General features: G+C 34.7%; 1 long non-coding RNA gene across 2 annotated transcripts in view; it reads left to right on the forward strand.

The window, feature by feature from the left end:
- LOC311439932 overlaps positions 1–12,906 on the forward strand; it is a 135,306-nt gene that overhangs the window by 108,303 nt on the left and 14,097 nt on the right. The window contains exons 6-9 of one of the 2 annotated variants that reach the window (XR_014695082.1): positions 4,999–5,057; positions 5,377–5,498; positions 7,250–7,325; positions 8,814–8,875. This is a non-coding gene — a long non-coding RNA (uncharacterized lncRNA). The remainder of the gene's footprint in view (positions 1–4,998; positions 5,058–5,376; positions 5,499–7,249; positions 7,326–8,813; positions 8,876–12,906) is intronic. The other variant, XR_014695081.1, reaches the window with a different exon arrangement.

A 12,906-nucleotide genomic window follows, 5' to 3' on the forward strand; every position in this document is an offset into this window, starting at 1 on the left:
TGAAGGTTTGTTTGTAGGACCTTGTTACACCATAGTATTTTCAGTTTACTTTCACCATTATGCTAGGATCCTCAGACACTTACACAGGAACAAAAGTGGCAGTCTATTTAGAAAGAATACATTTTCAAATAATCAAAATACAACAGTATTACGGAGAAAGCTGAAAGATGTTTGCACTTCATAAGGAAATTTCTTCACTTCAGCAGCCAGAGAACAAATGTCCCTTTCCAGCATTTGAGAATGTATCTTCTTGGCAGTGATTATTAGCAGTAGGCAGTTGCACAGGGAACAATTTCTTGTGATGACACTGAAATCAGCTGATTGCATTTTCCTCATTACTTGCCTTAGAGAATTCTGTCAAATGCATAGTCCACAAAATGGTTTATTTCAATTATTTTAAAACAGATCCCATAGTCTTCATTATAGTTTGTTAAAAACAGGAATAGCTACAAATATGGTTATAGTTTTCTGATCTTTCCCAGGTTGACCTAGATTTATTTTTTTTTTTAATAGAAAGTTGAAAAAATGGAGCTTTCTAGTGTATCTGAGAATGAATGATATAGTGTTCAAAACTGGTGATGATGAGTAAAACACCTGTAGTCACACTTCTGTAAATATACAAAGAATGGTTGGTTAGAACCTCAGTGGGTCATAGAATTCAGAAGATAGCTTTCTGTTTTGATATTGCATTAAAGTGGGGCTTGTTTGATTTCATTTGGGGGTTGAAGTGCAGGTTGTTTTGTTTTACTGGTAGGCAAAATAACAGAACAATATATAGAATGGATAGATGAGGCAGAATTTTGTATAGGAATTCAATCTTTCCCCAACTGCTTTATTAGTAGGTGAGGATAACAAGCATATTGTGATTAATAACCAGAAAAGAATTTTCTGGAGATTAGGTGCTTCACAAATAATTCTAAATTGCTCCATGTAACAGGTTTCACGCTAATACTACTTTGATCCACATCACCAGGAGCCATAAACTAGCTTCAGTCCATTGCCTTTTGTGAAATAACCCTGATTTATACTAGCTGAGAATACTTTCCTTCCATTGTCAGAATTGTTGCTGCATAGTTTCATTGCAGTAGCTGTGAAAAAAAACAAAAACAAGCAGCAGCACCAAAGGCTTATTTATAGTTGTGTTAAAGATGTAGCAGTGCAGTAGTGCAATACATTTTGGAATGAACTGAACTGCTGGAGCTTATATTCAGTTTACAGATGGGACAGCATTTTGGGGTGAGGAGGTTTAGCAAATGGAGATCCTGCTGCCACAAATTAATACAATAGTTCCTAGCATACTTCTGCTTTTCACTCTGGCTATTCAACAGGGCATGATTTTCCTGAGGGAATGAGGAAAACATACACAGAATAATAAGAAAACTGTTGTCTTCTTATTTCAGAGCTTCAGTGGACTGTTAGAAGGAAGTAGCAGCACTTGTTTGACCTTCAGTAGTACCACAGATTTTTTTTTTTCAAAATGATTTTCATACATTGAGACTCATAGCCATATGTAATCTAGTAACTACCCATAGAAAGGGACATATGCTTCCAGACTTAATTTTGTGAACCATGCTAGATAAATCAATTTACCTTCTTGTAAAACTAGATCAGTTAGTCTCCTCTAGAACATCAAATTCAACTGTGTGTATAATGGCATGTAATGTGTAGTGACAGGACACGATGTACTGCAGTCAAGTAAAATGCAATTATCTGACTAAACCTGGCATGTGTTACTGCCCTGAAATGACGTAGTGAGCCACACATGTTTCATTTACTTCACTCTTTAAAATTTTATAAAACTTCCCAAACCATAAAAAGCATTAATAAAAACAATAACAGTGACTGAAAACTCAAAATCTTTACAAGGTGCATGTGAATCCTTAACAAGAGACCAAACTTCTTAGACATTGTAGGTAAAAATAATTCCCTCTATGCTAAGGCTTCCACCTGAATATGAACCAGCAATGTCTCCTGCTATTCTGTCTCCAGGAGACATTGAGGGATAGGTTCTACATAAACCATTTTTTCACTGTTATAGAACTGCCTTAGGTAAGAATGATCTATAAATGCCACACTGATTTATTATTTTTTTTTTTTCCCAGTATAAACTCTTTTAAGGTATTTGAATTAACACATGCCAATAAATTAACTTTAGTAGCCAAAGTGAATGAAAAGAGTTGTAGATAAAACACAATCCCTGCCATCTTAAGATAACTGTCAATTATTAGTGATGTCTTGTAAATGTAGTTAAACCAAATTTCAGAGACTTTAAGAAATTCTTGAGATCTGAGGTGAGATGCTACTTCTCTGTTTTTCTTTAAACTCACAATTTATTGTGCACAAGTTAGTTGTATTTGACTCTATTTTGATATAGATGAATTCAAAATTGGGATATTTTCTGGACTGGATGTTCTTTGCCTGGTTTCTGTATATTATGTTGTGTGGCTCTTTCATAATTCTGCAGACTTGTCTTCACTCAGATATCTTCCAAAACAGCTCTTCAGGCATAGTTCCAGCATAGGTTATACTAAATAGGAAAAAGACACTTTAAATCTGAATTAGAGAGCCTAGCATGGTAATTATTCTTAACAAGCTATTTTGGTAAGCTTCCAAATTCAGAAAAATCCTAAGAGATCAATTAAATATCTCCACTGAATACATTTATTGGAGTTACTCCATTAAAGTAATCATGGTTGTTACTCTTCAGGACTGTGTCTGTCTTATTTCTTATTTGTGAGTCAAACTGCACTCTGGATTAGACCAACCCTTCAATACAGAAAGCAAGACTGCAGTAATCCCATCCAGAAGTAGAATGAAACTTACCTAGTTTCAAAACTGGCAGTTTTATGATCCACCAGGTAGAGGCTGTATGCAGAAACAAAACTGGGATACCTGTGAAGTATGGGGTACTGGCACAGAGCTGAGCTCCAATGTCCCCACTGTTTTTTTTTCTTTTGCATCTGGATTTCTGCTTCTTGAGAATCCTCGTTGACACGCCTTACCAAGCATTAGTTACCATGAAATCCTCATGAAAACAATGTTTGATGGACACTAATACAGAATCAGTGAAATCATAATGGAAAACTACTATGAAGTTGAGAAAGATTGTTATAATTTAGAGAAAAAAATGGCATTACATTGTCATCTTATATTTAGTCATACTCAGGCTTATAAAATTCACATTCACAGGAGAGATGGTAGAGGATATAAAAGATTTTTCTTAGTCTTAAGACACCTTATGGAACATTAAAATGTACCTAAATAGGCATTTAATTTTGGGTCATGACTGCATCTGTATCAATAGTGGATTCATCAGTTTGCAGATATTTTATTTTAAAAAGCAAGAAATAATTTTTCAAATGAACAGACACTTAAATTTTGACTATCTTAATTTCATCATTTTCTAAATTAGAACATGGCTTTAAGCTGAAATCAAAATATTTTGTTTAGAAGATACTGAAAAGTAGATGTTAGATTTTAAGGATTTGTTACTTTTTGAATGAATTATATACACAAAATGAAAGAAGTTCCTGAAACTTTTAGTTCCACTTTTAATTTTGCTAAGGCTACCTTTTAAACTAAAAAGTCATAAGTAAAATATTCAAAAACTGTCAGTCAATGCTGTCATGTCTTGGACTTTAATGTTTACTATGCCTATGGGCTTGATACTGAGAGGAAATCTTGACACAGCTGTGATCATCTCAGCAGATGCGACTTGGATTCTGACTGCAAGACAATGCCCTCTGTAACAGTGACAAGGATAATTGAGAAACAAGGCACTGTTTTTATTTCTAACTGTGTATTACAGCATATTTACATTACAGTCAGAAAAACATAGTGTATCCTCTATAAATTTGTGGATGATAGTAAAAGAAGAATAAATCACATTAAATGGTTGAGCTTTGATTTAGAGGGCTCTTGAGAATTGGTCTAATAAGAACCTTGGGACATTCAGTGAGTATTGTTTTTCATCCAAGTTGGAGCAAGCCATTCCATCCCACCAGTATAGGATGGGAACAATCCTGCTGAAAAAGACATGGGGTTTATGACGGCTATTGAGCCAAGCATGTCCCAACAGTGTGCTCACTGTAAATAATAGAAAGCGCAGGTGTGGCTGGGCTAGGACAAACATGACAAGAGGACTGAGGGAAGTTGTTAGCCTTCACCATCTGACAATACATATACTGTGGCCAGATAAAGAAGGATTTCAGGAAACCACAGAAGGTGCTGCAGAGGTCAGGGGCCTAGAGCAAGTTTTTACGCTGAAGAAGAGACTTAGCAGCCTCCAGTTGTTTGAAGGGGAGTGCTGAAGGCACTGAAGATAAACTCTTCTGTGGCAGATGGTACAGCACAGGGCAGCAGCAGTAAATTGCAAATTGGGATGTTAAGGATGAACATAAATCTTTTTACTATTAGGGTGGTGTGATACCACAAGAAAATTTTCTAGAAAGGTTGTGGAATCTCCCATCCATGGTGTTTTTTAAGACGTGAGTAGAAAAAGACATGGTTGACATGATCTGCCCTTTGCAATACTCCCATTTCTAGTGAAAAGTCAGAGCAGATGATCTCCAGGGATCCATTCTAATTGATATTTCTGTGATCCTAAAAGTAATAATAATTACTGCTTAACTCAGTGCTTTTTCATTCCCTTGAAACCTCCTCCACAGAGGTGGTCTCTGCCAGTCGTTTCCTTATACTGGCTGCTCATGAGTTTTCTTTGCCTCCTCCACCTTGTCAGTTTAGTAAAATTGTCTTAGTGGCTGTATGTTAATTGGTAATGTACTGATTAACATTAGTATGCAGATATATAGCCATTTTTCAGAATTCATAATCCCACTGCTAACTATTTCTGTCATAGATGCTATTCAATTACATCCATCTAATTTATCCAGAAAAAGTGTCACTAAGGGCATTGAAGGATCTGCCTTGGGAAGAATCGCAAATTCTGCTCTCTAATAACACTGCAACTCAATTTGTAAAATGTTGCTATCCTAACAGGGGTAACCTACCTCCTGCATAGAAAATCGTGGGGTTGTGGGACCTGGTTGGCGTATCATGTGAGTATCATGTAAAGGTCTCTGCTGATTTCTTTTCAGGGCAAGGGAATCCCTTTGGAAGGGTTTCTTCGCTGAAATGGTTGACTGAAATATGTTTGCTAAATTTTGTTCCTTTTGCACTGTTAACAATAAAAAAGGGAGGAAGAACCATATTTTGTTTTGCTATTGCAGGAACAACGCTTTGCAGTAACAGACCCTTTAAAACCCTTTTAAAATGGTGCAATACAAGATGCCAGAGTAATCAGAAAATGTTTTTTTTTTTGTTGTTGTTGTTTTTTTTTGTTTGTTTGTTTTTTTTTTTTTTTTTTTTTTTTTAAAGCTGCTGGCAGAAAAGAAACAGGGCAAACCTGTCAACATTTCTCCATCTACTTCAGCTGAAGAAATAAACCACATTAGGTCTGGTGTCTAATGAGGAATTCCACTGGCTTTTCAGCAGAACCTGTGGGTAAATTGGGCAGCGAATTTCTGTAAATGTAGAATGAAAGAAGATGGCAAAATGGTTGCTGTTTTGCAATCTGGCAAAATAAGTTCCCTGTTGCATACAATAAGACAAATTAGTGTTTAATACTGTTTAATGAAACTATTAGCATTATGGAATATTAACCTAATTTATGATTTTTTAACATGTTTTCCCAATATGACTTCTTGTTTTAATTTAATTGATTTTGTCAATTTGAAAAGTTCATTTCAGGGACAGTGGATGAGAAAGTCTTAAAAAAAAAAAATAATAAAAAAAATAAGGTGTCTCTGATAACTCAGTTTAGTTTGGTGCAAACAACAGAATTAATAATGTTTTAGATGGGTCTGGAAAATTACATTTGGTAACCCGTCTGACCCCATGAAGGAAAACGCATTATTGCCTTTACATTTTAAAAATGCATGGTCTGGAGCTGGTATGTTAAGAAATCAGAAATTATATAGCATATGTTAAAATGGAGTTTTAATGTTGTTAAACAATTAAATCTCAAATATTATATGGCTTTTAATGAATATCATAAATATTTTTAAGATAACATTAAAGCGTAGAGTCGCAAACGTGGAAAGAAAGCCTTTTGCTTTCTTTTGCCTTTTGCTTTGTTTGAAAGGATTGTGTTGTAATTTGGAGACTACCTCTCTATCTTTGGCATGCAATTCTGTATCCTTTTTCCATAGTAAATCAGAGGTAATTACATTAATGTCAGTGAAATTATACCAATGTGAAAACAGCGAGTACAAAAATCTCTTATTGTTGTACCAGGTTTTTATTGGCTCTGCTTGGTCTGTGCTTTGGCACCAGAATGGCTGGTATAGATACAAGGACGCAATAGCAGCAGAGATATGGTTGTATGGGTGAGGTTAAATTGTCTCTTGCTCCTGGGCTGAAGGGTACTGGCATTTTCATATTTTTTAAGATGTGGTGCAGTATTTAAGAGTTGCATACATATTTTCAGTGAGATCTACCTCATACCCAGAGATGTGCTATATTCTTAGAAGCCCTTGTTCTGATTAAAAAAGGCAGTAAAGTTAATGAAACTTTGCTCATTGAAAACCGATACACCTCAGGCAAGGGATATGACACAAAGGTTTTAGCTCCAGTTATAGCTTTAAGCTGTGTTGAATGCTTCTTTTTGTGAAAAAGACTTACTGTAATAACCTCGCTGGCTGTGTTTGTGTAATAGACACATAGATTGGATAGCTGGGCTCTGTTTCCTCTCTCCTCTATGTCAAAACAATAAACCCAATTATATCAGACATTTACGAGTATTTATGAGTGCCCTGCTTTTAGAAAGCTGTAGAAGTTGCTGATTAAAGTGACTTATACTTGTAAACAACTTAATTTAGCCAAAGGCTCATTGCACACAAAGAAGTTTTGAAAAAGCCGTCCTTGTTCTGCTTGTATCCCTTTGCTGAAATCTTGGTCTTTCCATACAAGTTCTAATAAGTTCTTTTTGAAGCTAATTCCAACTCTAGAACTGAGACTAGAAGATAGAAAACAATAGCAATTTATGTGCTTGTGTAAGAGACTTATCTCCAGCCATTGCTAACTTGATAGCCCGTCTTTGTCCACTGCCTTAGAGTATTTGTTCTTCCTGAACAATTTCTTGGCATCACATAACTGCATTCCCATGTTAATGAGTTTTCATTGTATTTTGAAATATTATCAATAGTCACTCAAAACCTATCTTATTGTTTCTGTTTTTTATTTCCAATAGAAATAATAGATCTTTACTTTTTGTTGTATATCTGGGTTTCTTTGCTGTAACTGCTGGAGAACAAATGACATAAAAGGTAAGTCGTCCTTTCTCCCTGCCAGTCCATGACTTATTAGTAATTGCTTCCCAGATGAAAGTGAAATGCTTCTAGTAAGTGTTTGGAAACATGCAGCAGATGATCATAAGAAGCACACTTTCAGACAGCACTCCAGTGTTTTTCACAAATTACAAGTCCTTGTCTAGGCTTGTAACAAGTTGAAGATGGAGTTTTCTGAGAAATATATTTCCTTTTTGTTTCTTTAGACATTGCTATAGCCTCCTGAGTTTCATCTTTGGAACTGATGAGATTGTAGAGATGCACAAAATATTCTTCTACTGGAAGAAGTAAACAGATTTTGCTAAAATATAAGAAAGGTTCCACTCTGTCTTACATGAGAGATCAATAACGGGACAATGATATTTGTTTAATCAAATATGTTTTAATTTCCTGCGGGGTTTATGCAAGGAGAGAAGCACATCACAAAGTTTTAGACGCTTACAGCCAATGAAAACTGCAACTTTAACAAAATTTGTATGGGTTTCCCATGCTGTACTATAATTAAAACTCTACAAATGCTGAGGTTTAAATCAGAGTTGACTGATCATGTTTAATTTAAATGTCTTAATAGACATATATTTTGAAAGGAACATGGGTACATAAACTAATCCAGTTTTTCTTTATACAAAGAAGTCAAAATCTTTGAGACTTGCTCCAAAAAAAAAACACATATAAGCACACAGATTAATTCAGGCAACTAACAATTCTACTGAAGTCAGTGACATGAATTACTTATTTGTAGTTCTGTTTTTATTGAAAAGGTTGATGTATCAAGAGCTTAATCTTGCAGATTTTTTTTTTTTATTTATTTATTTCACCAGAAGAAACACATTTTGATGGAAAATGAATATTTCCCTATCCTTCTATTCTTATGGGACACAACAACAATCATCCTTTTCCTTTTGCATCTGGCATAGTATATTCAAAGATCCCAGGCTATGTGGGAATTAATTCCATCTAGAGTGAAGCAGGATATTACTTACACCACTGGGGATAATGAATTGGCTGGGTGTATTTAAATCATAGTAAATTAGGTCAATTTTTAACATTAATTTTTGATTTCATCTAGTTTTGGATCCATCTAAGCAGATTTTGCTTTGTTTGCTCCCTAGAATAAAACAGTATGCAGGCTTTAACAAGTTTTTTTTTTTTTTTTTTTTTTTTTTGAAGGCATACAATGAACATCAAGAAGTTCAAGAAGTTTTACGGATAATTAGAAGACAGGAATAATCACAAAGTGTTTTGAATTGTGATTTTTTTTTTTCCCATCTCCTCTCTTTTACCAAGTCAGCATTTTTGAGAAGTAAAAAAAAAAAAGTGAAATTGCTTTAGTTTTATGGCTCTTGCCTAAGGTGGTTCATCTCCTAGGATGCAGTGAACGAAAAATGGAATGTGTTTTGTGAAGCTGTTGGTTTGTAAAGATTCTTTTAGTGCTTGATACTGAATCTAGTTTTCCATCACCCTTAGATTTAACCGTTCCTCTTAAAAGATATCAGTTCACCAGATGGCCAGAGCTGCTACTGAAAAAGGTAATCATTAGGCCTTTACATGGAACATACTTATTTATGAAACCTCATTAAGCTGAGCTGCGATACGCTGTTTCAATACCAACTTCATTCTATGGCTGATTTTCAAATTCCTGACCAAACAAGATTTTAAATGGACTTCTGGCATATTTTTTTGATAATCACTAACAAACAGCAACAGGAATGAGTCTCGTCTACATTGTGATTATGCTTATTAAATTTTGCCTCATGCCTCTTTTTGGATTGGACTCTGCTGAAAGGTCATGGGGCTTCAATCATGTGGAAATGTACCACAACTGAAGCACAGGCAGAAAAATAGGTAAAACATTATTATTAAATATATAGAAGTGGGAAAGTATGAAAACCAATTTGCTTTTATAAGAGCTAAGCCATATCTTTGGCTCCAGGCCTCACAAATAACAAGGTAATAAATATTTATTAAAAGGGAACTTCCTACATCTGTGCTGCTCAGCTGGGCTCATTTCCTGTACTTCCAGGCAACTGCTGCTCTTAGCTTCTTCATGAAGACATCTTAGAAATATCCGTTTAAAAACACAGTGAAAAATCTACCTATTAAAATTTCTGTGTTTACAATGATTTCACAGCTGTTCCTAAACATGGAAGAGGAATAACTGCAGTTAATTTCTGTTATTTATCAGCAAATGTTGACTATATTAATGAGATTAGTTAGTCATTTAAAGGTTAAACATTAATTGGATGCTATCTTACTTTAATGTATGTTAATGAATATTTTATATTATACATTAATATACATATAATTTTCTGCATGCTTTCTTGATGCTTCTGTTTAAAGTAATATTAACAGCGCAGTGGCACACATTTCAGGCAATAGTTCACAAATTAACTTCCATATAATCTACTATTAATGTCTTTTAATCAAGTGTTTTTGCATGGAGTCCATTTTGACACTGTCAGGGCACAAATCACAGAGTAGCAAGTGCTTTTACATTGAAAGAATTCCATAGCTTTAATCCACAATTTACTAAATCTTATCAACTCAATCTATTCCCAGCAACATATGGCACTCATTATTCGAGGTCTTCCATTGTATTTTTATTGTTATTATAATTTGAAAAATAGCTTAATTACCTTTTTTGATGAACATATACAATATTATAGAGAATGTTAGCTGTTCTCAGAATATCAGCACATTCTTCCCTAGTGTACCCCAAAGCAAGGACAGCTGATTAATGTCTTTCACATTCAGTGTAGCAGTATGACAGAAGTGCCTCCAGTACTTGTCCTGGTAGTCACAACCTGATATTGTATGTCTTTGTTCCATACCTTGACCTTCCTAGTACCCAGTCAAACTTAGAGAGAAGCCCCCCATTTGTAGTGGTTATGAAGGAAGTGACAAATGTAATCTTTGGATAGTAAATTAAAACTATTTAAGGTAATTGGAAGACTGTTATTTCCTATTGGCCTTTCATATCCAGATGGAAGAGTTCTTAATTTTTCCAATTTCAAAATCTTTTAAACTCCAAACTGAGTGCAGTATTTGAAAAATTAGCATGCTGTTTCATCTTGAAGCTGTTCTGTCATACACATTTTTCATTGCTCTCTTTAACCAGCATATAAAACAATTGCAGCTACAGATGCTGGTAGACACAAGCCTATGCCTTTCCAAAATTACTTGAGTAATGTTGCCTATTTGATTTGGAATCTCTTTTCTATTTATTTTAATGGCAACTGAGCATCAACTAAAGGTATTTTGAAAACAATGCTTTAAAAAAATTTAACATCCATGTGCGTAACAAAAGCTACCAAAAATAAAATCCAGTGCATCTGGAGCCTTTGTTTGGATTTTTCGCATCACAGGTGATAACAATGAGGATATTCATGACGGTAATGGCTTTCCAAAGAGAGGAGTACCAAATGTGATGTGTGAAGTCAAGTGGAAGTCCTGATAAGGACCTCCAGCTGCCGGGTTCTCCCCTGCTCAGATATATAATGCTTGGGATTTATTTGTAGGCTTTACTGAGTCTTTTTGCAGATTCAAGAGAGTCTAGTGCTGAGACTTGTGATGAGCTGAGCATATGATTTATTGGCAAATATACCTGCACTGTGCCTTTGGCAGCTGGAAGATGACAGTCTTTCTCCTTCCATTGGTACTGGCTAGACAGCTGAAGATGTCAGCTGAAGACAATATTTTTGGAATTTGTCTTATTATTTGGTGTTTAATATGGTGCCTATCTGAACTAAAATAGTCCTCTTGGCTGAAATTACACTCCAGTGTTTGTTTTAAACTCTTCTGGAGGTGCTTGGAATAAAATGTTTTTTCTTCAGTGCTGATCCACATAAGTGTAATGTTTTATGGATGAGCTATCTGAGCAAGAACTACAGCAAGGCCTGATCCAGTTGCAAGGCAGAAATGTTACATATGCAGGCATGAATTTGGTATATAATGTGGTTCTGGCCAGCGAGTATGTTGCCCCAGGCACTGGTAGGAGGTAGTGGTCTTTAATCCTCTGATTTTAGGTAAACGCTTACCTGGACAAGGTTGTTTACGCTGCATTCACACTTGGATTTCACAGTCGCCTTTTTTTTTCGTACATTAAAAAAGTCATCAATACTAAATTCTGCTTTAATTAACATTTCAGTATTAAGCTAAATTTTATCTTTAACATAAATGTTTTTTTCTAGTAAGAAATTGCACATCTTTCTGCCTCATCTGAAAGTATATTTCAACTTTTTCAACTGAATGTTTTAATGATTATGATAAAATATTTCTGATTTATTAGAAAACTTGCGAAGCTGACAATATAATTCTATTTAAAGCAGCTTATATGTTAAATGGCATATATATGTAATTTATTTCCAGTAAAACCACTTCTCTTTTGAGCTGTAAATTAACTTTTCCACCTAAATAAAATCTTTTTGGAAATTTATTCAAAAGATTTGAGGTATAATGAACTCTTCCTGAATTCAAAACAAGATCCAAAAGATTAATCATAGGATGCCTCAGGGCACTGAGTTTTAAGTTTGCAGTGGGAGTGTTTTGTAGAAAAGCCAGGAAATCCACTGCATGTATTAATGTTCTCAAATGTCAGGTTCACTGAGAAGCTGTAGGTTTTTGGATGTTTCTAAATCAAACTGGTGGCTTGGGTTCTAAAAAAAAAAAAAAAAATGTAAGTTTTATTCTGGTAACAGAATTTTCCCTCAAAATGAAAACCCATGCTTTTTGATCCATGTTGATCCTTATCTTAAACTAATGCTACAGTAGAATTCCTTTTGATTAGTTCAGACTGAATTAATAAGCAAGCAAAAAAACCCAGGGAGAGTAATGAGTCTTGTGATTTTCGTGGCTGTGAAAATAGCAAAACACTAAGACTAGAAACAGACACTTAGAAAAGCTGTAATGCACAAAATGAAAAATGAAATCGGATGACTACATCATAGAAAAAAAAAAAAAAAAAAAACCAACACAAAATGATGTTATTTTATGTTTTCTAGAATTTCTAATTGGTTTGCTGTTTTGCTTTATGTAATGTTTATTACAGCTATTTCATTTGGGATTAAAAGCAATATCACATCATGTTATCAAACTGTAAAGCTCTTGGCATTCAATTTTAATACAGTAACATCAGGATAAAATCATGAGTATAGATTTTGCCAAGAAGAGAAGACTAAGCATGGTTCCCGGGAAAAAAAGAGATAAGGTATAGCTGTGGGCAAGAGGACTTGAGGGACTTAACAGGGCATTCACATTATTTCTATTTCTGCTGCTTCCCACCTGGTATTTTGCTCTTTGTTCTTAATAATGTTTTCCTTTTAGTTAATTGCTTTCTGTGATGAATATAAATTCAATCACCTTTTAACAGAGCCTTGCTGATCCAAAGTGAGATATGTCTGTAAAAGAGCATAAAGAATGCACTGCTGAGTAAAAGCTGAATACATGTAGGCTAAGGTTACCTGATCGGAAATTTGTGCCAACTTAAAAAATAAAAATACTGTAGTGTCCTTCAGATTAGATCAAATACCAGAAAAATAATTGATTTGTCAGCTAAGGGGCA

This window comes from Aythya ferina, assembly GCF_964211825.1.
Source record: "Aythya ferina genome assembly, chromosome: 7".
Lineage (NCBI taxonomy): Eukaryota > Metazoa > Chordata > Aves > Anseriformes > Anatidae > Aythya > Aythya ferina.